Source organism: Colias philodice, chromosome 28, assembly GCF_061535455.1.
Source record: "Colias philodice isolate Cphi_HAF_F1 chromosome 28, ilColPhil1 Martin Lab GWU primary, whole genome shotgun sequence".
Classification (NCBI taxonomy): Eukaryota; Metazoa; Arthropoda; class Insecta; order Lepidoptera; family Pieridae; genus Colias; species Colias philodice.
The window spans coordinates 5,389,902-5,412,333 of NC_143113.1; the positions used below are offsets into that span (position 1 = coordinate 5,389,902).

The following is a 22,432-nucleotide window of genomic DNA, read 5'->3' on the forward strand; positions in this document are numbered from 1 at the left end:
AATAACGTAGTTATTCGATAGATAAGTCCTATTCGCCTATTGAAAAATTGAATATTTTGTTAACTGAAGAATAAAGTCTATCTAGCTGTTTATCTGGGCATTGAAAAATCGGCCCTTAATCTTTAAAACAACGCAACGGAGTTTGATGCGGTTTTCTTAATAGATAGATTCAAGAGGAATTGAGTATATAATTTTTTAGGTTTTAGACAAAACGGGCGAAGCCGCGGGTAGTAAGCTAGTAATATATAAAACAGCTACTTTGTTTTATACTATGTAGTGAAATAATAAATTGCATAAATCGCGAACTTGAAGCAAAATAAATGTAAAATTAAATTAAGGAAAATTCATCAGGAAATAGACGTTTATCAAATGCAAGGATTGAAAATTCATTGTTTCTGTTACTGTTAATTTTGATTGTTATCATTTATAACGTTTAGTAATAAAAATGTAATTTATATCTTAATCTAATATATATTATAAAGGCGAAAGTTTGTAAGGATGTATGGATGTATGGATGTTTGTTACTCTTTCACGTAAAAACTACTGAACCGATTACAATGAAATTTAGCACACATATAGAGGGTAACTTGGATTAACACATAGGATAGGTTTTATCCCGGAAATCCCACGGGAACGGGAACTATGCGGGTTTTCCTTTGAAAATGCGGGCGAAGCCGCGGGCGGAAACCTAGTTGTCTATAAGTATATACAGGGTGTCCCACTATTGGTATACTAAGCGCGAAGAAACTTGTAGTTTTGCATACACTGATCACGTAAAAAATACTTTAAAAAAAAAGTTACGTCCAAAATTTTTTGCTAAATTTTTCCTGAAAATCCATGTTTTCTTCTCTAGCTTCGCGTAGCCGACATATACCGCTTCTCTAATATGAGCATTTTATCTATGAAAACATAATCTTAAACGATAGCTCACGTGCTGGTGGCAAAGATGGGCGGCTCGCTTGTTATGGGTGTACACATAGAGTTTAAAGAATTCATCTATTTGAAAAAAAAATGCGTCTGGAATTTTTTAATTATTTTTTACGTACTCAGCGTATGCAAAACTATAACCTCCTTTGAGCTTAGTATACCAACAGTGGGACACCCTGTATAAGTATTTATTTAAAATTATAAAATACTAGCTTTCCGCCCGCGGCTTCGCCCGCGTTTTCAGTGAAAAACCCGTTCCCGTAGGATTTCCGGGATAAAACCTATCCTATGTCCTTTCTCGGGTATCAAAATATATCTATACCAAATTTCATGCAAATTGGTTCAATAGTTCAGGCGTGATTGAGTAACAGACAGACAGACAGACAGAGTTACTTTCGCATTTATAATATTAGTATGGATGTATGTTTATCAGCCCGCATAGTTCTCGTTCCCGTGGGATTTCCGGGATTGCGTCATTTTCCCGGGATAAAAAGTAGCCTATGTCCTTTCTCGGGTATCAATATATCTCCATACCAAATTTCATGACAATTGATTCAGTAGTTTAGACGTGATTGAGTAACAGACAGGCAGACAGAGTTACTTTCACATTTATAATATAGGGTGTCTCAGCGCCGATTTTAAACTTTAAACACGAATTTCTCGGCAACCTGCGGGGTTAGCTGGAGGGGAGTGGTAGCGTTCGATAGGTGACGAGTGCGGATTTTTTTGTGGCCATAGCGCAGTAGTCTGGTACGCACCGTGCGTACGCAGTAGAAGCGTACTTATGCAATACGTTTTCGTTGAGTGAAAAACGGTGTAAATTTGTAGTCGCTATGAAATCCACCGTTTGAGTGATGCCCCGAGTACTCAATTAATTAAGTCGTGAGGAGAGAAGTTTAGAGCGACAGGATGTTTACTAAATCATTCAATTGGACCACGAAATAGACCTGTGCGATCGATTGAACACATCGACCGCGTCGCCGCTGCGGTCACGGAACATCCAAGACGCTCACTTAGACATCATGTTGCCTCTTTAAGCCACCATCGGTAACTTTTTTGTACCTCAGCTGCAAGAAGAGGATATTGACAAGTCTGATGTATGGTTTCAGCAAGATGGGGCCACAGCCAACACTGCTAGGGACGCACTAAATACGTCATTTCCGGGAAAATTCATAAGCCGCTCTGGAGACATATTGTGGCCACCCAGATCTCCCGATTTAACCCCCGCTGACTTTTTTTTATGGGGTTGTCTCAAAGCAAAAGTTTTTGATACCCCTCTTACAAATTTGGAGCAGTTGAGGACTAAAATAACGACAGAAGTGAGAGCCATTTCAGCGGACATCCTTCGGCGCGTCTCGGCAAATTTGCGTGTCTGATTTGAAGAGTGCATTCACCATGATGGAAGACATCTTGACGGTGTAATATTCTGTACATAAAATCCGCACTAATACACTTTAATTTACTACAGTAAAAATATTATGAATACAATTTGTTTTTTTTATACAAATTTTCAAAGTTTAAAATCGGCGCTGAGACACCCTGTATTAGTATGGATTAACACCTAGACAAAACATCTATGTTCATCACACAAATATTTGCCCCGGGTGGGAATCGAAGCCACGATCAGTGGCTTGAAAGGCAGGGTCACTACCAACCAAGCCAACCGTCAAATAAATAAAATTATAACTATATATATTATATATATTATAAAAAATTATAACAAGGACAAAAGATTGAATTATTTGTTTGTTGTGCAATGACTCAAAAATTACAAAAATTATACTTAAAAAAATCCTTATAAAAATAGCTCAAGCTACATTAACAAATATATCTATGCTAGATAGACTACAAGCCCGCATAGGACAAAAATATGGGTCAAATGAACCACCAGGGGACATATCTAGAACGATAGCAGAGCAAAAAATAATAAGATTCATCACTATGCCGTCACTTGTAAGCTGTCCAACTGAGTGCAGATGAGAATTGAAAAGTACAGGTAGACTCGGTAAATTTTGGTCATATATTTTTGTACGGCATTCTTAACCATCGATAGATCCATTAAAAATAATAAGAAACCGCTCAGTGCCGTACAAAAATGGTGGTCCACCAAGTCGGAATTTTTATTTAATTTCCGAGAGTTACCGGGGGTAAATTTGGTCATTTGACCATGTACGGCATCTGTGTCATACTATTGCTATACTGCTTTTAATCCATTATTCCGCAACGCCGTACAAAAATCATGGGGACAAGGGGAAAAAATCGAGAGTTGTAATCCCCTCTCTTTCCCCACTCCAGGGGGTCATTTGACACAACACGAAATAAATTTATTTTTAAAGTATTTTATACATAGATAATATTTTTTTATGTGCCGTACATTTTCGTTGGTTCAAAGGGGAAAAATCTGAAAAAGAAAAAAATCCATATAACGAAATGTTTGCTTTATATTTTTATAATAAAATATAAATATACATTAATATTAAGAAGCTCGAGGTGGTTAATTATCACCTTGGAAAGTCGGAGTCAGGTGGAATGGACTCCGTTAAATTGATGAACTAATAAAAAAGCTATGAACGAAAAGATGTGAATTATATGCAATCAGTCCATGAATACAGGTAAAGTCACAAGCAAATGCTAGTAATATATACATATTCAAAATGTACAAGTAAAGCGCTTTCAAATGATACTAAACACTGCATATTTATCTTAACTTTATTTTTTTACTCTGTATGTTTTGTCCGCTAGAGGGCGCCACATTAGATTTTGTGAAACCCCATATAGCCTTTAGCTAGCTGGTCACTGGTTATCCAGTGAACAATTCAGACGCTTCTAATGATATGTCATTTGTCGAATTCTGATAAGTAGTTTAGAAGTTACGAGGGAATAGATGAACATACATACATGACCTGTAAACAACCATAACCCTCCTTTTGCTTTGCCGTAGTTGGGTAAGAATATGTTAATGCCGTACTGTATCAAATGGCCATAAAGCACCCTTAAAATTGTAGCTTTCGTCGCTTTCATCAGCCTAAAAGATGTGGTCTGCACAAAAATGTACGGCATCGTTTTTTCCAAATTTATCTATGTTAATACTATTTAAAACAACGGATAAAGTGTAGAAAACTATTATATTTCATTAATCTACGATGTTTAAACTTTAACAAAATTTCTGGTTTTGCATTTCTCTATAACTTTTTTTAGAACGGTTTCTTTTGAACGGCAATACTATACAACAATTGAATTTTACAATATCATGTTAAAAAAAAAGTTCCCGTACAGGGTCAAATGACCTTACAGCTCTTTATATCAAGAATTCGATGAAATTAAGATGATTATTGGTATACATTTAAAAGAACAATTATTTTTTGACGGCATTGCTTTTAATAGTACTTTTGAGTGCTAGATAATGTTTTGGAACCGAAGCCGTACTTAGTCAAATGACCCCCTGGAGTGGGGAAAGAGAGGGGATTGCAACTCTCGATTTTTTCCCCTTGTCCCCATGATTTTTGTACGGCGTTGCGGAATAATGGATTAAGAGCAGTATAGCAATAGTATGACACAGATGCCGTACATGGTCAAATGACCAAATTTACCCCCGGTAACTCTCGGAAATTAAATAAAAATTCCGACTTGGTGGACCACCATTTTTGTACGGCACTGAGCGGTTTCTTATTATTTTTAATGGATCTATCGATGGTTAAGAATGCCGTACAAAAATATATGACCAAAATTTACCGAGTCTACCTGTACTTTTCAATTCTCATCTGCACTCAGTTGGACAGCTTACAAGTGACGGCATAGTGATGAATCTTATTATTTTTTGCTCTGCTATCGTTCTAGATATGTCCCATGGTGGTTCATTTGACCCATATTTTTGTCCTATGCGGGCTTGTAGTCTAAGAATAAATGAAAGAAAAACATATAATATAACTAGTGGTCCGCCCCGGCTTCGCCCGTGGTACCTACATGTTTAAACTATCCTATCTCTCAAGTTGGATCGAACTGCACATGGTGTGCGAATTTTATTATAATCGGTTAAGTGGTTTAGGAGTCCATTGAGGACAAACATTGTGACACGAGATTTATATATCTTCTTATACATGGGTTGATCCAAAAGTAATGATAATCAATATTAAACAAGGTCATTACAGTTAAAATTATTATGTTTTCCTCTAGATAGTCTTCTAACTAGATAATATACTTCGATATTTTTTTTCTTAAACTTAAAAAAAAAAACTTTGACTTCATCCACAAAAACTCCTCTACTGCGGCCATCACTTCGCTGTCGTCTTAAAATTTCTTGCCTCGAAGGTGTTTCTTGTGCCGAGGAGAGAGATAGAAATAACTAGGAGCTAGATCTAACAAACAGGGTGGGTGTTCAAGCATTTGGAATGCCGGTTTTTGAATGGCAGCCATTGCAACTGACGCTTTGTGATCTGGTGCGTTGTCTGGGTGAAAAAGCATTCAAGCCCGCATTTTGCCATGTCTCTTTTCCTCACTAACCTACCGCAATCTTTTAATTTGGTCTGTGTAGTAAGAGCCCAATATAGTGGCTACCTTCTTAAAATATCCCACCATAATTATTCCTTCAGCGTCCCAAAAAAACTACCGCTTTAATCTATCCCACTAATTTTCACTTTGAATTTCTTCATCGTCACTTTGGAAGCTTGCATCCAGGCCATTGATTGTTTCTTGGTTTCAGCATAAACATGGTGAACCCGGGTAACGTCCATAATCACAAATCGTGACAACAAATTATCCTGGTCTCATAAAAAATTTGGAAATTCACCCTCTAAATGTCGAATCGTTGTTTCTTCTTTTCGTCGGGAAACATTCTGGCACCCACGGTTCACTTTCAAATTAATGTAAATACTTGGAAACGTGGCCTATTGATATGATTTTTTTGTGATAACTTAGTGAGTACATGAGCAAGAAAAATATATTTATTTTGTATTTTTATGTGCACAGGAAATACCCAATTATCATTACTTTTGGATCAACCTAGTATATAAAAATGAATCGCAAAATGTGTTGGTAAGCGCATAACTCGAGAACGGCTGAACCGATTTCGATAATTCTTTTTTTATTATATTCCTTGAAGTATGAGGATGGTTCTTATGTAGAGAAAATGTAAACATGTACCACGGGCGAAGCCGGAGCGGACCGCTAGTCTTCTTATATATAAAAATGAATCGCAAAATGTGTTGGTAAGCGCATAACTCGAGAACGGTTGAACCGATTTCGATAATTCTTTTTTTATTATATTCCTTGAAGTACGAGGATGGTTTTTATGTAGAGAAAACATAAATATGTACCACGGGCGAAGCCGGGGCGGACTGCTAGTATTAAGATTACCTTTATCAAGTGAAAAAATAAAAAGTATGACTTTTTTGCTATAATAAATCAGACTAGAGAATATTGTAAATCGAATTACTAGAAATATGAATAAATAATAAATTATACATATATCTAAACTAGCTTTCCGCCCGCGGCTTCGCCCGCTTTGTCTAAAACATAATAAATTATATACTAAAACCTTCCTCTTGAATCACTCTATCTATTAAAAAAACCGCATCAAAATCCGGGACATAAGGAGAGAGAAAGCGACTTTGTTTCATACTATCTAGTGATATTTCTTCTTGAAATTATTTTATTAAGAGCAATCTTGTATCACACAAGAATTTTCTCGTAATCTGAGATAAATTCCAATTTTGTAACAATAGATTTGTGATAAATTCCGATTATTATTAAGCATGACTTGCTGAATCCGAACCACTTCAATCCTTTAGCCTAATCTATACTAATATTATAAAGCTGAAGAGTTTGTTTGTTTGTTTGTTTGAACGCGCTAATCTCGGGAACTACTGGTCCGATTTGAAAAATTCTTTCGGTGTTAGATAGCTCATTTATCGAGGAAGGCTATAGGCTATATATCATCACGCTACGACCAACGGGAGAGGAGTCACGGGGGTGAAACCGCGCGGAGCAGCTAGTATAGTTATAAAGTACGTAATAATAAAGTTTTGATATTATTGAGGGTAGTTGCAAACAAACGAATCAATAATAAAATTAAAGTACCCTATATAAAATTAGGTTGGAATGTTTCATTCTAAGCCTTATGCCGTTGTAGAACAATGTAGAATCATATAATAATCGCACTTTATTAAAAATGCCCTAATTTTTTTCTTTTGGAAAATAAAGAACAACCAGTAAAATTAGGAAAATGACCTGAAAAGTACACATAAAGAGTTATTCTTCGACATAAAGTAACAAAAAGAGATATTTTTTAATATTTTCTGTGTGTAATTCCTAATTTTTAGCCATAAATAAAATAACAAATTTCAATAAAGTAGGTTAATGACCTCAATAGTACACATAGTACCGTTTCGTCTATGTAAATGAACAAAAAATCATAATTTCTATATGCTATAAAAACCCACATCCAAAAACAGGTTACGAACGGGCCAGGCCGTTAATTGAAAACGAAATTTATTGAGAAAATCCTATACATATATGTGTATTACATAACAAAACCTTGAAATAAGTTTCACAAAAATTTACACATACCATAGCGGTGTTAACTCGACCATTTTTTATTGACATATTCATGGGATATTTGCCAATAATTGTCATCTATAATCTTCTTCTTCTTCTTATATATAAAAATGAATCGCAAAATGTGTTGGTAAGCGCATAACTCGAGAACGGGTGGACCGATTTCGATAATTCTTTTTTTATTATATTCCTTGAAGTACGAGGATGGTTTTTATGTAGAGAAAACGTAAATATGTACCACGGGCGAAGCCGGGGCGGACCGCTAGTAATATTATAAAGCTGAAGAGTTTGTTTGTTTGAACGCGCTAATCTCGGGCACTACTGGTTCGATTTGAAAAATCCTTTCAGTTTTATATAGCCCATTAATCGAGGAAGGCTATATATCATCACGCTAAGACCAACAGAAGCGGAGCCACGTGGGTGAAACCGCGGAGCGGAGCTAGTTACGAGTAGTTAATGCATGAAAATGAAGGTCGATTTATCCTACTAATATTATATGTAAATGCTAAAGTTTTTGAGTGTGTTTGTTACCCTTTCACGTCAAAACTACTGCACCGAATACAATCAAATTTGGTTTGTAGGTGGCTGAAGACCCAGAATAAGACGTAGACTACTTTTTATCCCTAATATCAACAGAAAACGGGTGGAAATCTAGTAAAGAAACGGATAAACGCCCGCGGTTTCGTCCAAAGAAATTACCATGGAAATTTTTTATCAGGGTACTTAAATATTTTATATAGATTGAAAAAAAGAGCGTGTGTGCCAAGTACACATGTCTGAAGTGAAACTTCTTTGACAAGATTCCAGATACCAAAATCGTTGCGTTACTCCATGACGAGACGGTATTGCCACAGTATTACCATCCTACAGTATGGCGACGAATGTACTTGTGCAGAGAAACGGAGGGGAACTGGCGGGGGGTCGGGCGACGCGGGCCGCTTAATGCAATCACGCTGAGTTTGCATTAACTATCGCGAAAGGATGACGCAGTCGTATTTTTTGTGTAATAATTTTATTATACATAGGTACTTACATATTCTATTATGACGCGCAAAAACTGTTCCGTTTACGGATGTAAATCTACATTGAAATCCCAGAAGGAAACAATATTTCAGAAAGATTGTATTAATTGTATCTGTTGAATTAAAATCAAAGCTATGTATATGTTGTCCTCATTATTTTCTAATCAGATTGTACATCCCAATGCGAATGCATTACTTAGTTAAATGGTATAATATACAATTAAGAACATCCAAAAATAAAGTGTCCACGTAAATATTAATATTTAGCAGTGCAATATCTGTAATTATATATTTATGAACAAATAATTACATCAGATTTAATAATCGCAATTATTTTGAATGTACATATGAATAAATGATTTCATCATAATATTAATAATCAAAATTGTTTTATTTCCCATTTGTTGCAACCCTAGCGTATTTTCGTGTGGCAGCGTAAGTACCTACGCTGGCGGCGGCATCGCGCGACATCAAAGGCGATTCCTTACTGTAGGAAATAATATTGTAATACTGTGGTATTGCCATGACGCGACCTTGAAATTTTACTCTCAAGTCTCAACTTGCCTAAAAGAAATTTCACTTAAAAAAATCTTATACCATTGGAAAGCTTTTCCTAGTAATAATCTAGGCTGTATTTTTTTTCTTTTCTAGGTCTTTCCGGGCGGAGCCGAGGCAAGCGTCTAGACGCATAACGACACTGTAGTCTGTACATACAATCTACATGTACTTTAATTGCAATTTCTTATAGATAACTTTTTGAAGTGAAACTTCTTTAGGCGCGTTGAGAGTAAAATTTCAATCACGGCAATACCGTCCCGTCATGGAGTAAGGCGACGATTTCAGTATCTTTGAATCTTGCCAAAGAAGTTTCACTTCTGACACGTGTATATAGAGTGATTCTTACGTGAAGTATTTTCACTTTTTTATATATTAATAAATGGAGTTTCTTGCCGGTTCTTCTCCATAGATACTGCTTTCCGAATCGGTGGTAAATTTAAAGAATGTAATGACGATTCAAAAGTGCTTCTGGAAGAAGTCTAATTGAATAAATAAATGTTTGAGTTTGAGTTTGAGTTTAAAGTTTAATTTTGACATTTACTGTGTGTTTTATTTTTAATTTACACTGTTTATTTCGAGCTATGAACGGTACATTGTTTTTTATTCTAACTGTATCACCTACAAAACAATAGCTGACCTACTGAACTACAAATATATAAAAAAAAGACGGGTTGCACTCCGGGAGTGCCGGCAGAAGGGAAAACTTGATTATTAACGTTGAGCATGTTTGATATTTTGGAATGGTATCCGTCTTACGCTTTTTCGATCAGGTCACGTGTCCTGACGCGAGTTTAAGATTTTATACCCATTACAGAAAAAGTGCTCAACGCCGCTAAAGAAGTTTTCACTTCAAAAAAATATCTTTTTGCGAAGGTTTTTTTTCATTCATTCCTTGAATACCTTCTTAATATTATTTTAATGCATGACGTATCATATACATGTAAATAATAAAAAAAAATATTTAAGAAAATAATCCAGTTTCGAAACCTATCTAACATTCTGACGCTATAATCCATACTAATATTATAAATGCGAAAGTAACTCTGTCTGTCTGTCTGTTACTCAATCACGCCTTAACTACTGAACCAATTTTCATGAAATTTGGTATAGAGATATTTTTATACCCGAGAAAGGATATAGGATAGGTTTTACCCCGTAAATCCTACGGGAACGGGTTTTTCTTTGAAAACACGGGCGAAGCCGCGGGCGGAAAGCTAGTTTTATATATACATATAGGTATAATGTACGAATATAAATTAAGTAGACCAATTGTTTTGTTTATCCTTATTTAAAATTATATTTAAACCACGTCGCGTATTGTGCTCTACCAAGAATCTGTCACAATGAGGAAAATCGCTCCAAAAATATACAGCAATTTGTGCGGTACATTCACCTTTATTTGTTTTATATTTGGATCAAACAAATGTAGTGATTAATACATGCAAAAGTTAATATGTATTATGTCTATGTTTATTGCTCTTGAAGCGATTTCGCATGACCGACCCCACATTTTACCCAACCCACGCATTTTTAAACAAAATATGATATTAGATAACAATAATAAAAATTATTTATTTAATAAGCTACGTCGTATGCAAAAAAATATTCATCGTAAGTAATAATTAAAATAATTTGGAAAATCCAAAAGTGCACGCCTCATAATTTTTTTTTAATAAATATTTATTAATTATTATTTTTGTTTATTTAATAACAATTAAACCACATCGAATCAGACCCTGAAAAATGAAAGGGTTCTATTCCTGAGCATACTCAAGCGTAAGAGAAAAAAAAAGACTCGATTAGTAAAGTATTTCGGTCGCTATCGTGTTAACAAGAAAAAGGATCCGCACATACAGACACACGGACGTCCAAGACAGAACTTTTTTAAACTGTTTTTTAACTAGTTTAAATAACAAAAATGACATCAAAAATATCATGAACGTTAAAAATAGTGTTTTTTCTTAATATGTGTGTGTATGTATTATCTTACAAGTGCAATGTATGATACATAAAGACATTTTAAGTTTGAAAAATCAGATGTTTTGCGCGAAGTGACAGTAGTACCCACCTCAACGCTTCGCTTATGAGGCGTGCAATAAGGTACTTATCCACTATTTGAAATTTGACCTATTTTTATAACAAAAATGAATCGCCAAATGAGTTGGCACTACTTGCTAAGCGTAAAACTCGAGAACGGCTCGATCAATTCGGCTACGGATAATACACGAAAAGTAGAAATAGTACTTTATATTTTCAATATATTCTATGTCACTCTCACTCATATACCTAACAGTACAGACATACACAAGTACATAAAAAAACATCACCCTCATTACCACAGTCGGATACAAGTGATAACTACGTTAAAAACAACCGACTTCAAACTTGCACTTGCAACATTTACAAATACAGACAAAAATGCTCATAAAATAAAAACTACTAGGCCTATCCGAATAAAATTTTTATGGGACCAATTTGACACCATCCCGCATCGAACAAAAAAAGAATCACGTAAATCGGTTCAGAAACCTCGGAGTAATCGGTGTATATACATAAAAAAAAAAAAACATACCGGCCGAATTGATAACCTCCTCCTTTTTTTGAAGTCGGTTAAAAACACAACCAAACTTCCCATTATTCATCCTTACAGGAATCATATCATGATTCAGTTGATCTTTAAGATTCCTCTCGGTTTTTCCCAGACTAGTGCGTGTTGGTATTCTGAATACATGAATATCAACTATCAAGCTTTAGATTCATAAAAGTTTTATCTATTCCTTTTTATATTTTGACTGTAAGATAAATTAAATGTAAAGTTATATCAAAATACTAGCTTACCGCCCGCGGCTTCGCCCGCTTTGTCTAAAACCTAATAAATTATATACCTACTAAAACCTTCCACTTGAATCACTCTATCTATTAAAAAAAACCGCATCAAAATCTGTTGCGTAGTTTTAAAGATAAAGGGACATAGGGACAGAGAAAGCGACTTTGTTTTATACTATGTAGTGATTTTAATCAAAATTTTAATAATTAAAATTGAAATTAAATAAAAAGAACTAAAATATCAAGTGTAAGTAACTAAGAAAATTCCTTCCTTTTTGAAATCGGTTCGGAATAATTGTTTTAATTACAATAAAATATATATAAATACTACACCACAATTCGTAATGTTTTCGTTTATTTTAAACCTTGATTCACGACAGATTTATTTACGAAGTCAATTACTCAATTACAATGCAGCCGCAAATCAATTTATGTTTGTGTAACGCAAGCGCGGATCCAGGGGGGGGGTCACGGGGTCATGACCCCCCCCTGGGCTAGGTCCACGACCTAAGTGGACCACTAATTTAATATTAACTTTTTTAAATTAACAAATTAATACTGTTCAACATGATGTTTTTATTGTATTTTGAGACAAAAGTAATATAGAACAATGAAATCAATTACAAACGGTAACGGAAGAGAATATAACAAAAATTGTAGAAAAAGTTTATTAGGGTCGACCTGTGGTCGTAATTTAAGGACAAAAAACAGGTTTTTCGATTTTTGAAAAAATCTATAACTGCGGAATAAATTAGTCTAATGGTAAAGTTGTATGTAATTTTTTTCTACAACTTTTGCTGTTACACTTTTCACACAAAACCTCAAATATCGAAATATCCCAGTTCGTGGATAAGACATAAAATAGCAATTTTTTTTTTATATGAACAATAGAAAATACAGTCAATTTACAACAAAAAATCAGTCAAATGCGCGTCGGACTCGCGCACCGAAGACTCCGAGCAAACATATTTTTTCATTATGTATGTTGTATCTTACAATTTTGTTTAAAAAATTTTTTTCTTTATCTGTGCTTGTAAGTGCTTAAGTCAAAAAGTTTAAAGTGCAAATTTCAAGACTGTGTTCACGGGAAGTACCTTGTAGGTTTTGATTGATGATTCCCTTGCAAGTATAGTTGCGAATTACAGAATATGCGGCTCTAATTGCTTTTTCTTCATATTGCGTTGACATAGAATTTGAATTAAATAACAGATTTAAGTTATTATAGACCTGAGTTCTGATGTGAATATCAATTAAATACATGTAGACGTTCATGAGTAAAGGGATTGTTAGTTTAAAATGATTTAAAAAATATATTTTTATTTAATTTAATTAAATAATTAGGGTTTTCGCAGTTATTACTACATCTGTGCTATAACACGATACTTTTTACTCAATTTCAAGACTGTGTTTACGGGACAGGGTGCTCCCTGCAGGTATTGATACCCTTGCTAATGTCGAAATCCTACGGTCTACGGTCCCTTGATGCTGTGAAAAATTCAAACGTTTTAGCCAACGCAATCAAAAGATGCAGCTGTAAATGCTGAAATTTTTCGCAAAATTCGACACTCCCTAAGAAATCAAAACCTACAGGGTAGTTCCCGAGTACACAGAGTCATGAAATTTAGTACAATCAAACGTATAATAACGCAGACTAGCTTACCACCCGCTTACTTTCTCTATAACCTTATAAATTATATACTATTTATTCCCCTTGAATCACTCTTTAAAATCAACTTCAACATCTTTAAAAAAAACTGCATCGAAATTCGTTGCGTAGTTTTAAAGATTTAATCATACATAGGGGCATAGGCACAGAGACAACGACTTTGTTTACTAATTGCGAAAAGCATGAATTTTTCCTTAGATTATAATATAAAAAAATATTTTTTTTAAATTTTAACTTAGGTACAACCCTGTTACTCATGAACGCTGTATTAACTGACATGTATTAACTTGATATTCATACCAAAAACTCAAGTCTATAATACCTTTACGCTATAATAAAATTAAACTTCTATGTCAACGAATCAGAAGATACAGCAAAAATGCCGAAAAATTTCGCTAATTTCGACATTCGCAAGGGAATCAAAACTCAAAACCTACAGGGTACTTTCCGTAAACTCAGAATCTTGAAATTCGGTACAAAGCAACATCTTATAGTACAGATACAGGAATAATTGCAAAAAATATATATTTTTCAAGTTTGTCTGCTCGTCAAGACCCTTTTTCTCAGGAACGCGTGGAGGTATCAATCTGAAATTCATACCGAATACTCAAATCTACGGTTCCTTAAATCTGTGAAAAAATCAAACTTATTTAAGCCAACGCAATCAAAAGATACAGCCGTTTATGCTGTAAATTATCGCAAATTTCGACATTATCGCAAGGGAATCAAAATCTATAGGTATTGTGCTACTTGTGTCAGCACAGATGGAGGAAAAATTGCTAAAACATACATTTCATGCTTATCAACATTCGCAAGTGTTGCCAGGAATCAAAACCTACAGGGTACTTCCCGTGAACACAGAATCTTGATATTTAATCTTTATTTAATAGAAACTTACGTCTTATAGCACAGATAAAGGAAAAATTGCAAAAAGCATAAATTTAATATTAAAACATAAAAATGTTTGTACGGAACTCTTGGTTCGCGAATCCGACTCGCACTTGACCAATTTTTTTTAAATCTACGTATCAATTAAATTACCAAAATATAGCTTTTGAAAATTGCCCACGTCTATGTGACCCCCCCCTGGCACTAAGGCTGGATCCGCCCTTGGTGTAACGGTGCATTCACATCAAACGAACATAGAGCTCTCTAGCTAGAGCAAGAGCATTATTTCGTGATCTTTTAGTGCAATAGAAAACTCGTATTCAGTGTTGTTCAGTATTAGAACATTGCATAGAATATTCGCGCCCACCCGGGTGAGCGTCCGTCCGATTAGGGCCCTTCTGGCCTCCTCCACTCAAGCGACAGCTCAAGCCGAGGTTCGTGGTCCCCGTGGCGGGGGGACGCCCTTGTGCATGTCGCTACCAGGGTGAACCTTCAGTTCACCCCCGCGTCCGCGTTAAAATGTAGAAGCCCTTCTGGCTAACATTGAGAGACACCACACAAAAAAAAAAGCATAGAATATTTTCGAAAGCACTAAGAACAACGAAAGAATGTTCTACGCCTGTTTACACTATTATTTTGACTTATTGGGGTTAGAATAAGCATTCGCTCGTTTGATGTAAATTGCACCGTAACATATTTTTGAGTATATACTCTTCTATGCAAAAACACATATCTGTTTTTGCGTGAATGAATACAGCTGATCGAATCCGTATTCAATTTGGTACAATAGATATCCATATTTAATATTATAAAGCTGAAGAGTTTGTTTGTTTGTTTGAACGCGCTAATCTCAGGAACTACTGGTCCGATTTGAAAATTGTTCCGGTGTTAGATAGCCCATTTATCGAGGAAGTCTATAAGGAGCAATGCGGGTAAAACCGCAGGGCACAGCTAGTAAGTAATAATACTATTATGTATGCTACTCTACCAAATCAAAATGGCTGAATAGATCTAGATGTGTTGATAATTATCTGTCTATAACCGGTATAAAGAAGCAGTAAGAAAATCGCACAATCACTGGGCAGAACGCCAGTATGTTCCTATAACAACAGTCTAAATTAGCACATAACGATTGTATCAATATTGGTAAGAATTATGCAATAACTGAGATGTATTTTCGGTAAGGTGCTAAACATTCTAACTTTAAATTCTTTAATGAAAAAAAAAATACTAGTCCAAACCATGCTATAAAAGCCGTTATCAAAAAAGGCAATTACAATAAAAACATAATTCTACAATATTCACGAAATAACGAATTCATAGTTTCTACTTTCTGTTATGTGCTATACAAAACTGAAGGTAATCTATCGCTGTACCATATTTCATACCGATTAGATCAGCTGTTTTTGGGTGAAGAGTAACAAACAAACATACATACTACATTCTAACAAAGTTTCGAGTTTATCGTAATTCGTAGTACCGTATAAGTAGTAGTAAAGCTAGTATTTCTATAGCTGATGTGTTATTCTGACACATAAGCTACATAGCAGCCATATGTATCAACGAAATTAGTTCTCGCACTGCTCAGCTCCTGTTGGTCTCAGCGTGATGATATACATCTATATACCTATAGCCTCCTCGATAAATGGGCTATCTAACACGGAAATAATTTTTCAAATCGGCCCAGTAGTTCTTGAGATACGCGCGTTCAAACAAACAAACAAACTCTTCAGCTTTATAATATTAGTATAGATTAGTATAGATACTGAACCGAATTGGGCAAGCCGTTCTCGAGTAGCGACACATTTGGCGATTCATTTTTTATTATATAGATCCTGTAGGCAGTATACTCCCGTGGAACCCCAAAAAGCGACACCACAACCCATTGTCACCGAAGTTATTTATAACCAGCGAAGCGTAGATGACGCAAAACATTATTATTCGAAGCATTGACGGCGTATCAAACGATCTATATGCAACAGGAAACTGTTTTTAAAACGATTTTATATTATGGGAGGCGAAACGAAAATATTTGTGGTACTTACTACATAACAAGATCGGTAGAAAAGAAAGATCAGTCAGGTGTAAGAAAGAAAGTCGGGTTTGTAAAACAACTTATAATTCAAACTTCGGTTTTGTCTCCAATCCTACTACCTACTATTATAAAGGCGAAAGTTTGTAAGTATGGATGTATGGATGTTTGTTACTCTGTCACGTAAAAACTACTGAATGGATTTGAATGAAACTTTACCACAATATAACTTATACATCAGAATAACACATAGGTTTTATCCCGGAAATCCCACGGGAACGGGAACTATGCGGGTTTTCCTTTGAAAACGCGGGCGAAGCCGCGGGCGGAAATCTAGTATAATAATAATCTACCCATCCTTGAAAATATTCAATGCCACCCTATCCTCCTACCTAACAATTTGAAAATGAATTTTGATTGTTCTTGTATAAGATTTAAACCGAAAGTTCCCGAGTTAACAAACCCCAAAAAGAGTCGAATTGAATAGTTAGTGGTTACCTCTTCCTTTTTAACCGACTTCAAAAAAGGAGGAGGTTCTCAATTCGACAGTATTTTTTTTTTGTATATTTGTTACGCGATTACTCCGGCAATTATAAACCGATTTGAATAATTCTTTTTTTATTTGGTAGGTCATACGTCAGAGGTGGTCCCATTGTCACCAGGTCAGGATCTGATGATGGGATCCCGGGAAAATCGAGGGAAACCCTCAAATTTTGTAGGCATATACACTGTTTATCAGAAATTATTTAAATTTGTACATATAGGTATAGTCTTGAAGTCGGTTTTTGTTTTTTTTCTAAAAAATTACTTTATTATTGGAAATATGAAAATGCATGAAAACTTAAAACCATATTTCTAGACTTCGTTTTGTAACCTACCAACACATTCAAAATCGATTTGAATTAATATCACATAAAATGCAGGAAGAAAATATTTACGTATTATTTTATGCGTCGTCTTTCATAATGCCAACTTGCAACGACTGAATTCTTCTGCAAACAACATTGCTAAATAATAACAATATGGATTCATTGCTATTTTTCATATTCAAAAACATATAGGAACAAAAAACGAGAACAACATTTCAATTATTTTGTGGATAATACACACACAAACACACATACACAAACACAAACGCACGTAGACACACACACGCGTACGCACACACACACACTTTCTCTCTCTCTCTCTTTCTCACACTCGCATGTGTATGTATTTAAATTTCCAATTTGTTTTCTTAATATAAAAAGAAAAACCTACACAATAACTATATTTAAAACTAGCGACCCGCCCCGGCTTCGCACGGGTGCAATGCTGATACTAAATACAGTACAGAAAAACTGTGAACGTTGTATATAAAAACATAGCGGCCCGGCCGGCCGGTACCGCCGCAAACGCTACGTCCCGCAATTTTTAAATCTGTAATATCTTCGAAAATATTCACTTAAATCATACGGTGTAAAGTGCCATATAGATCTATATTAAATGAACAATGTATTCAAGGTATTTAATTGGTTAATAGAAAATCTATTGTGTCGTGGACCGATCGGGCCGTTCGGGGCTCAATGGGTTAACTATAACAGAAGTTATTGTTTAAATCTATTTAGTTATTGTTGAATTTTAAAATAATTTCAATAAATAAAACATCATGCTGCCTATTGTGAAACATCGCAATAATAATAATTATAAGAATTCTATAGCAGTTCTAGAATATTCTACTAAATAACTACTACGAAATAAATCTACTGTTAAATTCTACCTACTAGTTGCCTGATCCAGATACCTAGATTCAAATTTCTTCCTTTTCCTGTCCTACATATTTTAATAATTCTATATCCCAGTTTAAACATCCCCAATCCCCATGACCCACAACAATTGACCTGCTCCAAATCATTCAAGAACCAAATTGTTTATATTATCAATCATCCAAACAAAAAGATTACCGTAGTTACTATAACAGGTCAATTGTCAGTTTAAAATGGGGTTCAGGAAGTTATTATGGAACAAGCTATAGGTATAAAGAAAGCACACACGGACGAGCACATGTGTCAGAAGCGAAACTTCTTTGGCAAGATTCAGAGATCCCAAAATCGTTGCCTTACTCCATGATGTGACGGTATTGCCATGACGCGAACTTGAAATATAACTCAAAAATATTATTACCTACATAACTATAATCTATAAGGCTTAGTTTGAGTGTGCTAGTCTCAGGAACAACTAGTTCAAACTGATGAATCATTTGTGTTATAATCCATTGCTGTCACAAATATTGGACCACAAATCTTGCAAAAAACCGCAATGGCAATCTCTGGACTAGGGGTGGATCAAAATTAAATTATCCCTAACCTGTATCTGTACCCTGGCAAGGCTATTGTAAAAGCCAAAAAAATAAAGTCTTTTTTATTTTATTTATTTAACTCAAACGGCAAACCCAAACATTATTTATTCAGAAACACTTTTTAACTGTCATAATACATTATCACCGGTTTTGAAAGCAGTTTCTACAATAAGCTGGCAAGAAACGCTATAGTTCATTGTTCAAATAATGTCAATTTAAATATCCACAGACAAAACACGTTCAAACATTAATTTTTTTTTTTCTACAAAAATTTTTTTATCTCTTTCATCTACATGATAATTCTCAATTCATTTTTTAAACACATAAAAGGTAAAGGTCACATGAATATTACAGTAACATTTTCCAATTAATTTCATAATTTGAATTTAATTGCATTCAACATCGTTCGAAGATAATTTTAATATTCATTTATCATGCAATTGAAGGTGTAAAAAACGAATGTATTGAATTAGACTAATTATTGACACAAACTCATACATTTATTTATTCAATTAGACTTCTTCTAGAAGCTCTATTGATATGACATAACATATTTTTAACATTTACCAAGCAGTATGTTTGGAGAAGAACTGGCAAGAAACTCCATGGTTGCTCAATTATAAATAACTAGAGGTCCGCCCCGGCTTCGCCCGTGGTACATATTTCGCAATAAAAGGTAGCCTATGTCCTTTCTCGGGTATCAAAATATCTCCATACCAAATTTCATGCAAATTGGTTCAGTATTTTGGGCGTGATTGAGTAACAGACAGACAGAAAGAGTAACTTTCGCATTTATAATATTAGTATGGATTGATTATACTAAAATTATAAAGCTGAAGAGTTTGTTTGTTTGGTTGTTTGAACGCGTTAATCTCAGGAACTACTGGTCCTATTTGAAAAATTCTTTCGGTGTTAGATAGCCCATTCATCGAGGAAGGCTATAGGCTAAAGCAGAGCAATGCGGGTAAAACCGCAGAGCAAAGCTAGTCATAAATATAAGGTGGAAAGTTTTAAGAAAGCTACACGTTTACCTAGTATAAATTGTAATCACAACATAGTATAAAACAAAGTAGCTTTCTCTGTCCCTATGTCCCTATGTATGCTTAAATCTTTAAAACTACACAACGGATTTTGATGTGGTTTTTTTAATAGAACGAGTGATTCAAGAGGAAGGTTTTAGTATATATAATTTATTAGGTTTTAGACAAAGCAGGCGAAGCCGCGGGCGGTAAGCTAGTAAATATATATTGATTATCTAGCTTACTTTCATGGAAATAATGCTGCAATCGACACGCACAAGCTGTTGAAATTTGAAAATAATCATCATATTTAAACCAATTCTTTCTTTCTATAAGTAGAATAAATATTAATAATGTACACAATCAACAACAAAAATTTGTTTTCTTAACAGCATAGTTACCATAAAAGAGTGACATTTTTTTTGTTATTACTATAAAAAATATCATACACTTAATTACTATTGAATATTGAATATATCTAAAATTAATAATGATGAAATGATAGTTTATGCGATGAAACCAAAACTGTCATCTAACACCTAACAAATTTAATATTGCCTGCTGTTTTAAAACCATACATAAGCAATGAATAATATTTTTTATCAATTTTATACTTTCTTTAACATTTTATTTTGTTTTAAACTACTTTTAAAGCATACAATTATGTCTTTGGAGTTTGGAATTATTTTCAGTAAGGAGATACAAAAACGATGCAGATTTTTTAATTTCCAATTGGAATTTGTATACATATATTTATTTTTCGCACTTTCTATAAGTAAATAGTATATTTATTTGTATATCCTACAAAAAAGTTATGATTAAAAATATTATATCATTACGCCACGCATCTTTCGTTCAAAAATCGGTGCCAAAAAATCAAGGTCACTAAGAGAGAGTGGAATGACATAGAAAGTTTACATACGTATAAAGGAATTTCACTTTTATAAACGGAAGTATTAAAACAATACAATTGCCATTAATCATGAAAATATAACTGATTAACACGCAACTTTATTAGATATATTGAAATTTATAATATTTTATTGGAATTGAACAAATTTATCAACGTATACATGCACTAGGTTAGATTTAGTTTATTTTTCAAATATTTCACTTTGTATTCGTGTTAGTATTGTAATTTAATTCTTATTTGAAATTTCTCCTGCGTTACGTGAAATTCTCACATAAATAGTTTACTTACCAATTGACTTTCCTGAATTATTATGTGGTCGCGAACTATATTATCAACTTGTCACAACTGTTTTAAACACCAGATTTAAATTGCGCGATTAAATCTGTTATTAAATCGTTGAATTCGTAAATTGTGAAATAAAAATTACTTTGACACACTTTCCGACATTTTTCTGACGTCCGTCGTACACAGATTATTAATTTAATCTGTTTTATGAGCGACGTTTCGCTATCACGTCTAAATTCCGACTGACGCAGAATTGAAAAACGGAAAACCGTGAACCCAATGTTTATACCATGGTTTATACCAAGAGCTATCATCAAAATCGTAATCGTATGCGAATAAAATAGCTATAAATTAAATCATTAAAATTTTAATTTTACTATAAGTAATATATTTAATTATACCAACACATTGTAATAATCACAAAGTTAAGTTTTGTAATAAACTTTTAATACTTTGTTGATAAACATTTTTACAGTAAAGTAGAAGGAAATTATTAAATATTGATATTATTCATAAATAGTTGAAATACAAAAGTAAATATCGATGTGTGATGATTGAAATTCAAATTAGGCGCTGAACTATCCATAGAGCTGTCAAATATTTCACTTTTCCTGAAGCAATATCTTCTAAATGATAACCTTGAAGTGTTTCCCACAGATGCGTCTTCATCTTCAGTGATAGCAACATAAAAAGCATGAAAATAAGGTATAATAATGCTTTTCCCGAACCAAATCCAAAGCATAATAAAAAATAGAGTGAGTAGTATAACCTGACAGAACATGTAAAAATAATAAGGGAACATTATGGGATCTGGGGTCGTGATTCTCGTTATTTTACAAACAACCCATTGTATCATCATCCAGTATACTAGACATTGGTTGGTTCCTGAACAGAGGGCTACAAAGCAGTCCCATAGCCTTCCACAGAGTATATATGGGAAACAGAAGACTTCCCACCAGTTATGCTGGAAAACCTCCTCAGTTGGCGCGTGGAATCTCTCCCCTTGGACCTCATCGCAACGAAATTTTGGCGGCGGTTTTCGTATTTTCTTTTTCGGTGACATTTTGATTTCTCAAGCGATTGTAATTATTTATATTAGGTACAACTTTATCATTAAAATTTACATAATTTCCTATCTAGTGTAAGTATATTAAATAAATTAAATATATGTTTGATTATTGTATAGAAAATGTTATCAAATATTATTTAGAGTGTCACTTCTGAAAAAGTCATAGCAAAGTTTATGATAACGTAGATAATAAAGTAACAATGCCAAAACGAAATAAAAAGATAAAATCTAAAAAAACCAACTTTGTTGAATAGTCAAAATAATCAAATGCCCCTTTCTTTTTTTTCTCAGCTATATTCACGGAATACTAGTATAAAAGATCAGGCGCACAAAATCT

General features: G+C 34.1%; 1 protein-coding gene and 1 long non-coding RNA gene across 2 annotated transcripts in view; one reads left to right on the forward strand and one right to left on the reverse strand.

The window, feature by feature from the left end:
- The window catches only part of Hmgcr (HMG coenzyme A reductase), a 30,649-nt gene extending 9,393 nt beyond the window's left edge, over positions 1-21,256 (reverse strand). The window contains exon 1 of the mRNA XM_089712168.1: positions 21,030-21,256. The gene's annotated coding sequence lies outside the window, so the exon portion shown is untranslated. The remainder of the gene's footprint in view (positions 1-21,029) is intronic.
- LOC149476383 (uncharacterized) overlaps positions 1-22,432 on the forward strand; it is a 145,841-nt gene that overhangs the window by 101,317 nt on the left and 22,092 nt on the right. The gene's annotated exons all lie outside the window — the stretch shown is intronic.